Source organism: Hevea brasiliensis, chromosome 1 (genome assembly GCF_030052815.1).
Source record: "Hevea brasiliensis isolate MT/VB/25A 57/8 chromosome 1, ASM3005281v1, whole genome shotgun sequence".
NCBI classification, from domain to species: Eukaryota; Viridiplantae; Streptophyta; class Magnoliopsida; order Malpighiales; family Euphorbiaceae; genus Hevea; species Hevea brasiliensis.
The window spans coordinates 76,141,060-76,159,250 of record NC_079493.1 but is presented as its reverse complement, the minus strand read 5'-3'; positions in this window follow the sequence as shown (position 1 = coordinate 76,159,250).

Genomic DNA, 18,191 nt, shown 5'->3' with positions numbered 1-18,191 from the left:
ATATTTTTCTATTGACGTAGCAAGTGACATGCATGAACTTTTATATTTTTTGCTGATGTAGTGACTAACGTGGCAAAATATTATTATTTTAAATATTATCGCTGACGTGGCATAACTTTAAGAATTAAAAAAATATAAAACTTTTCGACTTTTATTAATTATAGTTAGTTTTATAAGTTTATTTTATCTATAGCTAGTTGACTAATTATTATCTATTTTGGTTAAAATTAATATTTTATTACTTAATGCAATTGTAAAAAATGAATATTTATATTATTTAGTATAATAAAAAAACAATATTCCCTCATCTCTCTCTTTTTGTTTGCGATATTTATTAAACTTATTTACGAAAATAGATAAATTTTTATTTATTTAAAATTAAAAATATTCCTTCACCCATCTCTCTCCCTCTCTCTCTCTCTCTCTCTCTCTCTTTCCTCCTACTAATTATCCAATTATATGTATATATATACCCTCCACCTATTAATATTTCTCCCTCTAAATAAGATTCCCCTCTCTCTCTCTCTAAATAATATTTTTATATCTCTGTTTCCTTTTCAGGAAGCAATTTGGTTGTCGCACAGCTTACGATTGTGTGAGCATGCCAAATACTAAGTATATCACATGGATTGCGCTCTAACTTCTTGGATCAAACGATTGTAGGATGTGACGCTCCTTACCCATCTACAGTGTAGCCGAGCAAGATGTATTACATTCTATACCGAAGTACTATATCTTGTCTTGTCGTGTACATTATTAATTAAATGTCCATTTCTTAATACTATCTCATGTGTGAAAATTTTTTTTTTCTCATTTTATTTTTATGGAGACTCAAACAGAGCCTCCTCTGTTTTATTAGCATATGGCGGTTTCCATTATTCACCTGTTAAAAATAATTCATATTCAATTCAATTTATTTTCTTAAGTGCCATGTCAATCACCAATGCTCATATAAAGTTCAAGAAGGTAATATATTTCATTCATCTAAAAATTCATATACACAACAATTTACAATTTATTTATAACACAAAATGATTTACATCCTGTACTTATATGCAATGAACAAAAAGATATAAAACTAGATATACATGGACCCTACCCAAAACTGACTGCAAAGGTGACTAGCAAATCTACACAAATATCTGTCAGAGCACTAATGCTGTGGCTGATCTCCAGTACCTACGCAATAGAAAACCAACACGCTAAGGGAATTACTTAGTGGTGCATAAATTTAAATAAAATAGCAAAATAATTAAATTAACTATTCTAAGTGTAATTTTCATAAATTTTTTAGTTATTGACGTATTAATTGAACTTTGGAACAATTTAAAGTTATTGGGATCTTTTCTGTTTACTTATTCCCTATTTAGTCTTGTTTAATTCATATCAGTGTCCAAGTAACCTATAACAGACTATAAAGGCTGGATACATGAGAGTATACTAGTTAGACAGCCATATGTCTAATATGTATACATCTACCATATCTGGCACAAAGCCAGCGGGTAGGCATAATAGCCAGAAATTAAAACAAGTACAATGGCCAATAGGTAGGCATAAAGCCTGTAGAACAACCATATCAGACAGATATTGTCTATCAATGATTATTCATATGGGCAGTACTGTCACACCTTACCCCTCTATAAGGCATAACATAATCCCGTAGAATACCTAATGAACTACCGAACTTCACCTATCGATAACTCATTAAGTACCCTATAAAGGATTTTAAAATTATTTTCTTACTTTTTATGCAACACCCCTATTTACATAGCCTGGTATATTTCACTATTTCGGTGACCGATGTCGGTTTGCACTATTAAGGGGATTAGAGCCACACTTAAGACAACTAGATAAGCCATAAACACAAATAATTAGTAATTGTCAATTAGTTAAGTATAAATAAGAAAAACAGAACATAAGAAGTTAAATGAGCAGATAGTCACAGCGATGGGTGACTTTATCGGGAAGGACTGCGAAGTCGATTTAAACTCAAATTTTGAACCATAAAATGTGACTCCGCGGTCCTTAAGACTATTAAAAACACAGTGAAAAAGAGAAAATCACGAAAAAAGGTTGTTAAGCCAGTCAAATAATTAGGTCAGGGAGCCAGAAGAAATATTGAATTATTTGCAAACCGGGTTGAACCGGCGAGGGGCGATTTGGTCAATTGACCCCGAGAGCTGACTCCTGACCTAACTGTCAAATAAAATTAGAGAAAAGAAAATTTTGAAATATATAATTAAATTGAAGAAGTTATGGAAAAACAAAAGGAAAAGAAAACAAATTTAATGAAGGATTATGACATCATCATGGTGACATATACATGAGGTCATAAATAATTTTTATTTACCTAATAATTTGACTAAGTCAATTAAAAGATAAATATACAAATTAAAGAAACAAAATTCATTTTCCTTCTTCTCTCTTCAAGCCGGCCGAACCTCCCCTCTCTCTAAACTCCATAGCTTTCCACCATTGATGAGTTATTCAAGTTTGAATAACTTGAATCTCTCCCATAAATTTTAACCTTGAACCCTAGAAAACTTCTAAATTACCCTAGAAAGGAAGAATTGAGGAAAGAAAAAGTGAGAAATTGGAGGAAAAAGTGAAGATCAAAGACTTCACCTAAGGTTAGTATTCTAACTTTCAATTTTCTATTTAATTGCATGTTTAGTTACTTAAATGAACTTAGAAACTAAAGAAATGAAATAAAAATAATTATGAGGGACCAAACCTCAATTTCGGTCAACTAGGGTTTTGATGTGTGTATGCATGAATTTGATGGACTTAAAAGTGTATGTGATCTTGATTGGGTTGAGGAAGCATGTATATAGGTATTGAATTGGTTAAATGCAACAATTTAATGAGTTAGGGTTTTGGACACTTAGGGTTTAAGAGTAAAAAATGTGAGAAATTGTGAAATGATGTGTTTGACCTAGTTTGAGGTGATAAATGGTCATTTGTGACCAAATGAAGTGTGTTGGAAGTGTTGGAGTTGAGTTTAAATTCGGATTGAATGTGGTCATGCTACTGGTAGCAGGACCAAGGTCCTTTTGAGGGACCAAAACTAAAAATTTACAAGTCCAATTGGTATGAGACCAATTGGGACTAAAAATAGACACAAAATGACACAATTTTCATTTAGGAATCATGCCCAAAAAGTGACCATAACCTAGTGAACAAATTAACCAAATCTGGATTTTTTCAGTCTGACCTGTACAAAAATGACCATGTTTGTTCATTTGGCCATAACTTGAGCTATGCAAGTCTAAATGACTTGAAATTTTACCAGTGGACAGTTGAGATATAGACCTGAAACTTTCATGAAGAACACAAACTCAAATTATGCCATTAACCAAGTCATTTGGCCACCCAAAAATTGGTGACCTAAAATTGCCAGAACCAGAATTTGCTCAGAAATCTGGGTTAAGTCCAATCCGGCAGCCATGATTCAAATGGCTATAACTTGAGCTACAAAACTCCAATTGGAGTGATCCAAAAAGTAGAATAAAGTTAAGACAATAGGGAACATTTTCTATGAAGGAAGTTTTGCTAAATTCTAACAGAAACATGACCAATGGAACAGTGCAACTTAAGACACCAAAACTGAAAATTTGTAAATTTTCCTAGAAGGCTTAGAATTTGAGTAAACAATCAAAACCAATAAATTTAGTGACCAACATGTGATATGTGGGTGAAGTTGGAATTCCCATACCTATTAAGCCTTAGAAAGTCAACAAATTAACTTGAATAGTGTAGTGAATAGTAACCCCGAAACACAAAATTTAAAGAACGTCAAGTTTAGTACATTAGAGCTAGGTAAAAGTGAATTTAAATTTATTTTTGGATTTATGCTAAGTTATGGTACTGAAACACTGTGAAACTGTGTGTTTCAGTGGAAAAGAACACCGGGAAGGAACCCGAGGAATCGAGTCACGGCCAAGAGGCGACTCGCTTAAGGTTTGTGCACAATGTATAATTTTTGTAAATTATCTTTTGCATATTGTTTTGAATAATTTGAAATATTGAATTATGAAATTGCTATGATGAAGTATTTATGATGTTTTTGATTTAAATTGTTGAAAGTTATTTGTGTGTATTTGAAATGGCAATGTTTAGTAAATTATTAAGATAAGTTTTGAAACCACAATGTCATGACCATATATTTGAACACCTCACTAGCATGACTAGTGGGGTAATCAGTTTCCAATTTTGATTCCTTCTCTGGCTGAAGTGTTGAGGTGTGTGCCAGTAGAAGAAGAAATTGAATGGATATCCATATATTTGAACTAGCTAGCCTTGTGATGTGACTTCTCCTTAGCCTCTAGCTATTGAGATTATATTTGTTTCGAATGGCATGATATAACTGTGGGTTTTATGAAATTAGTTTTGACACTTCAAAATGAAATTGTTTGGATTAAAATCTCATAATTCATGTTTCGTGTTTAACTCTGATGCTCAGTCCAATTTTTGAATAAATGTGATTTAAATTATGCATAAAAAAATATTTCAGTATGTTGTGCACTACTGAGTCCTAGTACTTAGTGATGGCTGTTATTGCTGTCGCAGATTTAGAGACTAGAGGAGCAGCAGAGTGAGCTGCTGAGGATTGTGGAGCGACTTACCTTGAAGTTATATCGGGTATAAGTTATACCCTGACTGTAAATATTTATTTTGATGTACATAAATGTATGAACATGTAAAATTGGTCTTGAGCAGCTTGTATAAAGTTTGTAATAAATTTTAATTTGGATTTTCCTGATGTAAATTTTTAGTATGATGTATATAAGTTGTTTTATCCTTAATGAAATATGAATGGAAATATTTTATTTTAATTTGAATGAAATTGATTGATAGTATTTTGATGATTACTAAATTTTTGGAAATTGAGAAATGATGATTGTTGAATTTTGAAACTTGAGAAATTAGTTGGGATTGTTGTGAAGTTGTTGAAATTATTGAGATAAATGATTAGAAGTGCTTTTTACAGGTATTTGAAGAACTGTTTTCTCAAAATACAGATGGCACTCTGCCGAAATTTTTATAAAATTTACGGAAAAATAAAATGGACCAAAAATTTTAACTAATTTTCAACTTCGAATAAATGATTTTAATACCTATTAGAAAATGCTCACCACTTATAAAAGAAAGAAAATTGTTTAAAATCCCTTGTAGGGTACTTAATGAGTTATCGGTATCATGTTATGCCTTACATAGGGGTAAGGTGTGACATTTTAGAAGTGGTGAGCATTTTCTAATAGGTGTTAAAACATTTAATTAGAGTTTGAAAACTAGTTAAAATTTTTGTCCCTTTTTATTTGTCCGTAAAGTTTAGAAAAATTTCGGCAGAGTGCTATCTGTATTTTGATAAAACAGTTCTTCAAATACCTGAAAAAAACACTTCCAATGATTTATCTCATCAACTCAACATCCACCACAACAAATTTCAACATTATTTCTCAAATTCTAAAATTCAAATCAATAATTTCCAATTCAAACATCATAAAAAATAATACTAAGTAATTTCATTTAAATTAAAACAAAATAATTTCATTCATATTTCATTAAAGTTAAAACAATTTACATTCATCAATCCAGAACTTACATTAGAAAAATCCAAACTAATATTATTACAAACCTTATACAACTGCTCATGGTCAGTTCTACATGTACATACATTTACATATATCAAAATAATTATTAAAATCAGGGTATAAAATATACCCTATAGAACTTCAAGGAAGGTGGCTCCACAACCCTTAGCAGCTTACTCTGCTGCTCCTCTAGTCTCAATATCTGCGATAGCAATAACAGCCATCACTGAGTACTATAACTCAGTGGTGCACAACATACTAAAATAACATTTATGCAGAATTTAAATCATATTTATTCAAAAACTGAACTGAATATGAGAAATAAATACAAAACATGATTTATAAGCTTTTAATCCAAACAATTTCATTTCGAAAGTCTCAAAACAAATTTCATCAAAACACACAGTTATATCATGCCATTCAAAATAATAATCATCTTAATAGCCAGAGGCTTATGAGAAGTCACATCACAAGGCTAGCTAGCTCAAATATATGGATATCCATTCAATTTCTTCTTCTACTGGCACACACCTCAACACTTCAGCCAGAGAAGGAATCAAAATTCGAAACTAATTTCCCCCACTAGCCATGCTAGTGAGGTATTCAAATATATGGTTATGACACTGTAGTTTCAAAACTATCTTAATAATTTACTAAACATTTAATGCCATTTCAAATATATACAAGTAAACTTTCAACAATTTAAGTCAAAAGCATAATACACATTTCATGCACTTTGTAAATGAATTTTAAAGAATATTGATGTTGTGCACAAACCTTATGCGAGTTGCCTCTTGGCCTTGACTCGATGCCTCGGGTTCTTTTTTGGTATTCTTTTCCACTGAAACACACAGTTTCACAGTGTTCCAGTATCATAACTTATCATAAATCCAAAAATAAATTCAAATCTACTTATACCTAACTTTAATATGCTAAACTTGACGTTCTTTAAAACTTGACGTTCTTTAATATGTTACTATTCACGATATTATTCAAGTCAATTTATTGACTTTCTAATACTTAATAGTTATGGGAATTCTAATTTCACCCACATACCATATTTTGGTTACCTAATTTGTTGGTTTTGATTCTTTTCTCAAATTTTAAGTCTTTTAGGCAAAATTTCAAATTTTCAGTTTTGGTGTCTTATTTTGCACTGTTTCATTGGTCAAGTTGCTGTTAGAATTTGTGTAACACCCCTATTTGTATAGCCTGGTATATTTCACTGTTTCGGTTACTGGTGTCGGTCCGGATAATTTAGGGGATTAGAACCACACTTAAGACAATTAGATAAGCACTGAACACAAATAATTAGTAATTGTCAATTAGTTAAGTATAAATAAGAAAAACAGAACACAAGAAGTTAAATGAGCCAAGAGTCACAGCGATGGGTGACCTTCTCGTGAAGGACTGCAAGGTCAATTTAAACTCAAATTTCGAGCCGTAAAATGTGACGCCGCGGTCCTTAGGACTATTGCGAACACAGTGGAAAAGAGAAAATCATGAAAAAAAATTGTTAAGCCAATCAAATAATTAGGTCAGGGATCCGGAAGAAATATTGAATTATTTGCAAATCGAGTCGAACCGGCGAGGGGCAATTTGGTCAATTGACCCCTAGAGCTGACTCCTGAACTAACTGTCAAATAAAATTGGAAAAAAGAAAATTTCGGAAATGAGAATTAAATTAAAGAACTAATAGAAAAATAAATAGAAAAAAAAAAGAGAAAAAGGAAAAGTGAAAAGTGATGACATCATGCATGATATCATGCATGATGCAATAAACATTATAATTAACAAATTTATTTAAGATAATTTTTGGTCTTCCATAAGGTTAAAAAAACATAAAAAAAAAGAAAAAAAAACAAAAAGTGTAATCTTCTTCTTCAAAATAGTGACCCATCTCTCTCTCAACCCTCCCTTTCCAAATACCTCCATTGAAGCTCTTTTGTGAGCTTCAAAACAACAAATCCCACCATAGAAAAATTAGCTACCATGATTAAACTTTGTTTTGGCAAGTAGAAGAGGAGATTGAAGAAAAGGAAGAGGTTTGAAGGGAAAGAAAATTCTGCATTCAAGGTTAGTAGCTAAACATCAAACTTTTAGTTTAATTATTGTATTTATAGCTTAATGAACTTAGAAATATGCTTAAAATGAAATGAAAACAAGTGTTGGAGGACTAGGTATGGATTTCGGCCAACTAGGGTTTGGTTGGAGAATGTATGAATTTGGTTGAATTAAATATGTTAGTAAGCTTGTATGAGTGGTAAAGTGATGTTGGTATGCTTGGAATTAATTAAATGTAACAAATTGGGGAATTAGGGTTTGGACCTAGGGTTTTAGAAGACAAAAATTGGAGAAATTATCAAATAGTGTGTTTGACCTTGGTTGAGCTGAAAAATGGTCATATGTGACCAATTGAGGTATGTTGGAAGTGTTAGAATTAAGTTTAAATTCGGATTACTTAGGGACATGCTGCAGGCAGCAGGACCAAGTCTCTTTCGGGGACTAAAACTAAAAATTTACCAACCCAATTAGTGTGAGGCTAATTGGGAATGAAACTAGACACAAAATGGCACATTTTTCATTTAGGAATCATGCCAAAAAAAGTGACTAAAACCTAGTGAACAAATTAACCAAATCCGGAAATAGGTATTCTACCCTGTACAAAAATGACCAAATGAACATTTGGCCATAACTTGGGCTAGGCAGGTCTAAATGACCTGAAAGTTTACCAGTAGAAAGCTGAGATATAGATCTAAAACTTTCATAAGAACACAAACCCAAATTATGCCCTTAACCAAGTCATTTAGCCACCCAAAATTGGTGACCTAAAACTGCCAAAACCAGTTTTGGTACCCAGAAAATCTGGGTTAGGCCAATCTGGTAGCCATGATTCAAATGGCTATAACATGAGTTACAAAACTCCAATTGGAGTGATTCAAAAAGGAGAATAAAGTTAAGACAATAAAAAACAATTTCTATGAAGAAAACTTAGCCAAATTCTAACAGTAATATGACCAATGGAACAGTGCAACATAGGACACCAAAACTGAAAATCTACAAATTTGCCTAAAAGACTTAAAATTTGAGTAAACAACCAAAACCAACAAATTTAGTAACTAAAATGTGGTATGTGGGTGAAATTGGAATTCCCATACCTATTAAGCCTTAGAAAGTCAACAAATTGACTTGAATAGTATAGTGAATAGTAACCCCGAAACATAAATTTTAAAGAACGCCAAGTTTAGCATATTAAACCTAGGTATAAGTAAATTTGAATTTATTTTTGGATTCATAATAAGTTATGATACTGAAACACTGTGAAACTGTATGTTTTAGTGGAAAAGAATACCGAGAAAGGACACGAGGTGTTGAGTTAAGGCCAAGAGGCGACTCGTATAAGGTTTGTGCACAACATAGAATTTCTGTAAATTTTCTTCTGCACATCATTTTGAATGAATTGAAATATTGAATTGTGATATCATGGTCTTGAAATGTTTATTATGCTTTTAATTTAAATTGTTGAAAGTTTAATTGTATATATTTGAAATGGCATCAAATGTTTAGTAAATTGTTAAGATAGTTTTGAAACCACAGTGTCATGACCATATATTTGAATACTTCGCTAGCATGACTAGTGGGAAAAATTAGTTTCGAATTTTGATTCCTTCTCTGGCTGAAGTTTTGAGGTGTGTGCCAGTAGAAGAAGAAAAAGAATGGGTTCCCATATATTTGAGCTAGCTAGCCTTGTGATGTGACTTCTCCTTAGTCTTTGGCTATTGAGATGATTTTTGTTTCGTATGGCATGATATAACTGTGTGTTTTTATGAAATTTGTTTTGAGACTTTTGAAATGAAATTGTTTGGATTAAAATCTTATAAATCATGTTTTAAATTTATATTTCATGTTCAGTTTAATTTTTGAATAAGTATGATTTAAATTTTGCATAAAGGTTATTTTAGTATATTGTGCACCACTGAGTCCTAGTACTCAGTGATGGCTGTTAATGCTGTCGTAGATATAGAGACTAGAGGAGCGGCATGGTGATCTGCTGAGGATTAAGGAGCTACCTACTCTGAAGTTTATCAGGTATATTTTATACCATGATTGTAAAAATTATTTTGATGTATGTAATGTATGTAAATGTAGGAAATGGTCATAAGCAGTTGTATAAAGCTTGTAATAAATTTTGGTTTGGATTTTTCCTAATGTAAATATTTAGAATGATGTATCTAAATTGTTTTATCTTTATTGAAATATGAATGGAAAAATTTTGTTTTAGTTTGAATAAAATTGAATTATATTATTTGATGTTGAATTTTGGAATTTGAGAAATGAAGTTGTTGAGATAAATCTTTGGAAGTGCTTTTTACAGGTATTTGAAGAACTGTTTTCTAAAAATACAGATGGCACTCTGCCGAAATTTTTATAAAATTTGCGGAAAAATAAAATGGAACAAAAAATTTTAACTAGTTTTTAAACTCTAATTAAATATTTTAATACCTAGTAGAAAATGCTCACCACTTATGATGAAAGTAAGAAAATTATTTTAAAATCCCTTGTAGGGTACTTAATGAGTTATCGGTAGGTGAAGTTCGGTAGTTGATTAGGTATTCTATGGGATCATGTTATGCCTTACAGAGGGGTAAGGTGTGACATATTTTAGTGGTATCAGAGCAAATTTTTGAAGTATATTTTAACTTGTGAATTTGTATCTTTCCTTGTTAAGTACAATTGCTCAATGTCCTTATTTGTTACATACAGTGCATTACATCATAAATATGAACTAACGGAGGGAAATCTCCATGTGTTACTTGTTCAGGAGATATCCTACTCCAGACTAAAATGGAAGAAGGGGATCGCTCAGTTGAGCAATCTGTTGAAGCTGAGGCACAAGGGGAAGCCCTAGCTCTACAGAATGTCAGTGGGTCAGGGGCACCAGCCCCGCAAATACCGCAGTTTCCTGCATAGTTCGCACAGCAGATGGCTGCGATGTTCCAATAAATGGCTGGGGGTATGCCTGCTCAAGCTCCACCCTAGACATCTGTGATACAACCACAGCCTCCAGCCAGATTGTATGACAAGTTGTTGAAGTATGGGGCTACGAAATTCAAGGGTACAGTAGACCCTTTAGAGGCAGAGCAATGGCTGGAAAGAATGGACAGAGTGTTCAAGAAGCTGCACTATCAAGATGAACTGAAGTTTGAATACTCCGTGTCACTACTGCAAGGGGATGCATATGATTAGTGGAAGACCATCCCCCATAGCTTGGCTGAACCACCAGTACTGACCTGGGATGACTTCATCAGAGAATTCAGACAGAAATATGTCCCAGATGCATATGTAGATCAGAAACTACAAGAATTTCTAAGTCTAAAACAAGGCAATAGAACAGTGGCAGAATATGAGAGGGAATTCTCCCATTTAAGCCACTATGCTGGGAGTCTCCTTTCTACCAGCAAGGAAAGGTGCAAGAGATTTGAGACGGGTTTGAAGCCCAGCCTATGGATGCAAGTAGTGGGATTCAGACACAGTAATTTCTCAGAGCTCATCTCTCAGGCATTTGAGTTGGAAAGAATTAAATCAGAAGCGGCCCCAGCAAAAGAAAAATCAGAGAAAGCTGAGAAATCAGAGAAAGATAAGGGGAAAAAGTCAGTAGAGCCAAGTCCTAGTGGTACTTCTGAGAAGAGGAAGAAATTTGGTGGACCTAGCAGAGGTCGAGGTGGAAGGTTTGGAAGGGGCAAAAACCCCCTAGGTTTGGTCAGCAGTCGAGCAGGGGTTCACAACCTCCCTGCCCCTGTGAGACTTGTGGCAAGATTCATGGGAGAGAATGCTATTGGGTAACAAGAGCCTGTTTTAACTGTGGAGGCAAGGGTCATATTGCAAAAGATTGCACTAGTGCTCCTAGATTCGGTTTAGCTCCTATAACTGCAGAAGGATTTATTCAGAGTCCTGCTCCCAGAGGTTCACAACCAGTTGGCAGAGGAAGAGGCAGAGGTAGAGGCACTGCTCGCCAAGGCGATCAAATTGTTGGTCGATCGGCACAAAGAAGTGCTTCAGCCAGAGTTTATACGATGAGACAGCGAGAAGAGGCCGAGACTTTCGATGTAGTAGCCGGTACATTCTCTATCTTTGATCAAGAAGTATTTGTGTTATTTGATCCGGGTTTAACCCACTCGTATGTTAGTGCTAGCATAGTCAGTTCACTTGCTATTTCGTGTGTCAAAATGGGTTTTGAAGTGCTAGTAACTAGTCTGTTAGGATAAGAGGTTCGGGTCAATAGAATTTATAGAGATTGTCCTTTGGTGATCCAAGGACATATTTTTCTATCAGATTTGATTGAAATGCCCTTCAGAGATTATGATATTATCTTGGGCATGGATTGGTTAGCCAGGCATCACGCCATGATTGACTGTAGACTGAAGACAGTCACTTTTGGTCTCCCTCTGTACGGTAATATGGTAATACATGGGGAGAGGCATTTACTGCCATCAAACATCATTTCGGCTGCACTAGCCAGAAGGATGATCAAAAAAGGGGTGTGAAGCATACTTGGCACATGTGATAGACACCCAGGTGGGGAGTCCAGCACTGAGGGACATCCCTACAATATGTGACTTTTCGGATGTGTTTCTTGATGAATTGCCAGGATTACCTCCAGAAAGAGAAGTGCAGTTTGAGATTGATGTTATGCCTGGTGTGGACCCAATCTCGATAACACCATATAGAATGGCACCAGCAGAATTGAAAGAGTTGAAAGTGCAATTGCAAGAGCTGCTTGACAAGGGCTTTATTCGCCCTAGTGTGTCACCTTAGGGAGCACCAGTGTTGTTTGTTAAGAAGAAAGATGGTACTTTCCGCTTATGTATTGATTATCGGTAGTTGAATAAGGTGACAATAAAGAACAGATATCCATTGCCCCGCATTGATGACTTGTTTGATCAGTTGAGGGGTGCAGTTGTGTTCTCCAAAAATGACCTGAGATCAGGTTATTATCAGTTGAAAGTACAATAGCAGAGTATTCTTAAAACTGCCTTTAAAACCCGCTATGGCCATTATGAGTTCTTGGTCATGCCATTCGGGTTAACTAATGCTTCGGCTGCTTTTATGGATCTGATGAACACTATCTTCAGACCGTGCCTCGACCAGTTTGTTGTGGCATTCATAGATGATATATTAGTTTATTCAAGGAGTGCAGAAGAGCATGATAGACATCTGCGGATTGTACTGCAGACTTTGAGGGAGAAACAACTATACGCCAAATTATCGAAGTGTGAATTTTGGCTGAAAGAAATATCATTCTTGGGGCATGTAGTATCGGTAGAGGGCATCAAGGTAGATCCAAGTAAGATAAAAGCTGTCCTTAATTGGAGGCCACCCAAAAATATCACAGAGATTCATAGTTTTCTAGGTTTAGCTGAATACTACTGTAACACCCCTGTGTTCGATAGTGAGTTCTACTATTCCGGTGACCAGTATTGTCTGGACAGCGAGGATGCCTAGAACTACACTTAGATATGGGTGAGGAGACATAAAATAATGAAACACAAGAAAAGAAAATACAAGAAAAATAAAGGAAAAATAATAGCAATGAAATGTAACTAAGTTAAACGAGCCGAGATTCCTAGCGATGGGTGACCGCACTGGGAAGTCGCGGCGTGGACCGTTGACTAGCCCTGGACTACGGGAAACCCTAGAAAATATTTTTAAGACGTAAATAAACATCTATTGAAGTATAAATATCATTAGAAATATCAAAGAAAAAATTAATTAATTAGTACAAAGAAAAAAACGAGAAATCGAGAAAACGATAAAACTCGGTGTTATCGAAAAATCGGGAATATAACCCGAAGTGGGGCATTTTGGTCATTTGACACCCTGAGTTGTCTTTTGGCCTAAATGTCCATTAAAAATAAATAATATTACACTTGGAAAATGTCATAAAAAATTAAATTTGTGGTACATAATCTAAATAGCAAAAGATAGGAGTTAAATGTGGGAATTTGGAAACTTTAGAATAAAACAAATATTAAACCCTTTACTTAGTGCTCCACTAACTCCATTAAGTGAACCATTAAGCCTATTGTGGCAGAATATGCCTTCATCTTCCTCACTTTGCAAAACCAGCTGAAACTCCCTTGAAAGAAATCCTCCATGGCCGAATCTTCCAAGCTCCATGCAAGCTTGTTTAAGCCATTTTCCCCCCAAGTTCCTTCATTAACCTTGCTCCTCACCTTATAAGGAAGAGTTTGATAACAATTTTAAGAAGTTTAGTGAGGTTTTGATCAAGTTTCAAAAGTGGTAAGTGAGTGTTTTCAAATCTTGTTTCATTAAACTTTGAATGGGTGTTGTGGGTAGTTGATTTGTGGAAGGATTTTTGAAGTTTGATGAGTAGTTAATGTGTTTAATTTTGGGAGCCATAGAACTTCAATAAGAACAACTTATTCTTGCATGTAAATAGTAGTTGGAATGATGATTTAAATGTTTGATTTTATTGTAGTTGAATTCCATGTGTAAGGTTTGAATTGTAAGCTTGAAAAGTGAAAGTGGAAATTGATGGGTATGTGTAAACTTGTGGCAGCCTTATGAAGAAGATCAAAATGTGTTGTTTCATGGTTTGGTTTATGGAATTATATTGTTGAATTATGTTGTTATGGATGGCAGCATGTATGTGTGTATAAAGGTTTGAATTTGGACATGTAAATGAGGTGCATTCATGTGTTTAATTATTGTAATTAGACTTGGAAAATTCTGGGTTATAGTGTGCATATTGAGAATGGTTATAAGCTGCCAAAATGACCAAAAATGAGTTGCTAAATGTGTTAATGTTATGGTACAAACCAGAATTGGCATGGAAGAGTGACTTGGTAAGCATAGGATGTGTAATTGGTAAAGGATGAACAATGTGCAATAGGGCAGTGTATGTTTTAGCTTAAAACCTTAAGTGTGTGGCTCCAATTGGTATGAGACCAATCGGAGGTGAAACTAGGCACAAAACGTGCCAACTCTCATAAAGGAAGCTTACCAAAATTCTGCTTAGAAGATGACTTGAAAAATGACCAAATCCGGATTAGTGCTTTGAAAGCCTGAAAATTGACCATTTGGGCAGCAGTTAGTGTTTTGGCCATAACTCACTCAAAACAGGTCCAATTGACCTGAAATTTTTACCATGAATAGTTTATACATATATCTATAATTATTATAAAGACACCAAAGCCCAGAAATGGCCAGAATCAAGCCAAATAGCTTGCACAAATTCAGGTCCAAAAACTAGTCAAACCAAAAGTGACCTAAAAATGACCTCAACCTACCATTTGGGTGCATTCTGTCCAGCATTGGTAGATTGACCATAACTTGGTCTACACAACTCAAAATGACCTGAAATTTTGCCCCGCGTGCAATAAGACATAGACCTACAAGTTTGTAGTTTGGACCAAAACCCGAAAACTGAGGGAACTAGGTCATCCGGCTAGGTCAAATTAGTATACAAAAATCTGGCAAATTGCAATAAAATGCAATATACTTGAAAATGAATTGGATAACATTTACCAACACTAAAAGGCTATAAAATGTGATATATTGGTAACATTAAACCTAATTCACCTAGAGTGCATCGAGGGTCAACATCTTAGGTTGACTAAAGAAATAATAGAATTCAATAAGTTAATTATTAAACTTTATTCTTAGAGACAGTTTAAATGAGTACTGAAACACTTCAAATTGTGTGTTTCAGTTAGCAAAGACTCAGGGAAAGGGAAGGAAACACTGAGTCAGGGCCAAGAGACAGTTATCAGAGGTTTGTGCACAACAGTTATTTCTTTTGAATTTTTCAATTGAAATAAATTATGACTATTTGTATATTATTGTTTTAAATTGTGAAAATTTATTTGAATGATATTTGATGGATACTTATTGATTGAAAAGCATTGTAAATGGTTTGTGTAACATCCTCACTTTAGTTAGTCTGTACAGTCTATTGTTCCGGTGGTAAATGTCTGTCCGGGCAGCTAGAATGTTTGAAATTATAAATAGACTAGAGTGAGGAGTTATAAAGAAACTAAATAATGCTAAAAAAAATCAAGGAAAAAATTTTAGAAATGAAATACACTAAGGTTAAACGAGCCGAAACACTAGGGATGAGTAACCCGAAGGGGAAGTGATGGTGAAGGTCGTTAGCAACCCTAGACCCAGGGGAAAAATTATAAAATAATTATTGGGACTCCAGAGAAGGATCATTGAGGTTCTTATGACATTAGAATGCCAAGAAAATACTTAAAAAAATTTTTCTATTTGTACACACAATTTTGGCTCGTTAAGCTAAACGGAGGGTATTTTGGTCATTTCGTCTTCAGAGATATTTTTGGCCAACTTGTCCAGTTAAATAAATAATTTATATAACATAAAATATGAATAAATATTGCTAAAAATTTAATTGAAATTAAATAGACAAGAAAAGGAGAGAAAATGAAAGAAAATGGAATTATGACATCATAATGATGTCATTAAAATTCTCTCAACCAATCCAATGTTGACACATGTCATAAGCTTATTTAAAAGAGACCAAATGGGCTGAAAAATGAAAAAAAATCAGAACTCTCTCCCTCATCTTCTTCTTGCCGTCACCCCTCCTCCACAGCCAACCTTGAGCAAGCTTTTCAAAGCTTGATTTCCCTAGCTTTTGTCCCACTAAACCCTATACTCCCAACATAAAAAAGTGTTCTTGCACCTTGGAGAGTCTTTTGGGAGCAAAAAGAAAGGAAAAAGAAGAACCCTAGCAAGTGGGAAATCTCACTCCATTAGAGGTTTGTGACCTAACCTTAGTTTTCACTTTAAATTCATGTTTAAGGACTAAGAATGAGTGCAAATCATAAAGAAATTTATTGAATATCATTTGTATGCCAACCCATAATTTCAGCAGCCTTGGTTGGGTTGAGATTGTGATGATTTTTATGAAGTTAAAATGGTAGTATGGCTACCCACAATATGTATTTCTTAAGTGGATTGATGAAATGCAATGATAATGCATGATTTATAATGTTTGAGTTAGGGTTTGGAGTGAAAAATGAGACTTTGATCATGTGATGATGAGATTAGGTTTTAATGTTCAATTAGTAACCATTTGGTTCTGTTAAAATAAAAAATGAAGTGAATTGTGTAGTGGGATTGGAGTTTGATGTGCCTGCCCTTGGTGACCTGCAGGACTGGGCATGAGTCCAGCAGGTTTGGGTAGCAATAACTGGAATTGTAGAGTTTCAATTGGGGCAAGGTCAATTGGACATGAAACTAGACACATAATGACACAACTTTAGTGAAGAAACCATGCCCAGAAAACCAAACCAAGTTGACCAAAAGATTACCCTAATCTGGGTGACCTGCATTCTGTCTGGGCAAAATGACCAAATGAACAGTGTTTAGTCATTTGGCTAGCTCAGTGTAGAAAGGTCCAATTGACCTGAAATTTTACCAGCAATAAGCTGAGATATAGACCCACAACTTTCATGAAGAAACCTAACCCAAATTATGATCATAACATATTCAGAAAGTGACCTGAAGTCACTGCTTCTAATACTATAGATTTGGTCAGTCCAGAAATTCTGGAAAAATTTTAATCCGGCCAGTTGTGGTTTTTGGGCCATAACTTGAGCTACAAAACTCTAAATGGAGTGATTCAAAAAAGGAAATGCAACTAGAAAAAATAAGGAACAACTTTCATGTTGATCATTTTGTCAAATTCCCAGTGCAAAAATGACTAATGGAACAGTAAACACAAAGCTTGAAAACTGAAAATTTTGTCCAATTAACATTAAGCTTAGAAATGGTATTGGCAACCAATACCAATAATTTTAGAATGCAAAATGTGGTATGTTGGGAGTATTAAAACCAATGTACCTATTGTCCATGTAAAAATCAACATTTTGGTTGACTAATGAATTGAATAGTAATACCAAAACTTGAATTTCAAAAACTGTGAAACTTAAAAGTGTAAAATGCCCTAGTATACCTAGCAAGATTAGTTTGGATAGGTTGGCATGCCAATAGGGTTCTGTTAGCAATACTGCATATGGCTTCATGCCATTCTGTGTTTCATGGCTTCTCGTGCCATTCTATGACATAATAGCCTTTGGCTATGTTATTTGAGTTGTTATACTCTGGTTTTAACCTTGATAATTATTATAGCTTATTAGCTGTTCTGTTGCACACCGAGAGACACAATATGATCGATGGTGTGATGGTCTGAGGTACTTAGTACCCAGTGCCAGTTTACCCGTTTATCCAGTCCAGTCAACTAGTATGGGTTACTCGGGCAATGATAATAAACCTTATCAAATTTTAATCGAATAATACTGTAATAAATATCAGAAATTAAGTCTACCCAAAAACAAATGAAATCATACATTCTACATACTTATTTTATTTTATTTTATTTTATATTGTCACTACTAAGCAGAATTACTTAGCGTGTCGCTTTTGCCACGCGCAGGTACTAGAGACCTAGCTGGGGAGCCCAGCAGACATCAGACCGGGTGAACCTTCAAATCTGCATCCGAAGTCCAGAGTCACCTCATGTCTGCAGTGCACATGGTAGGACATTAGGAC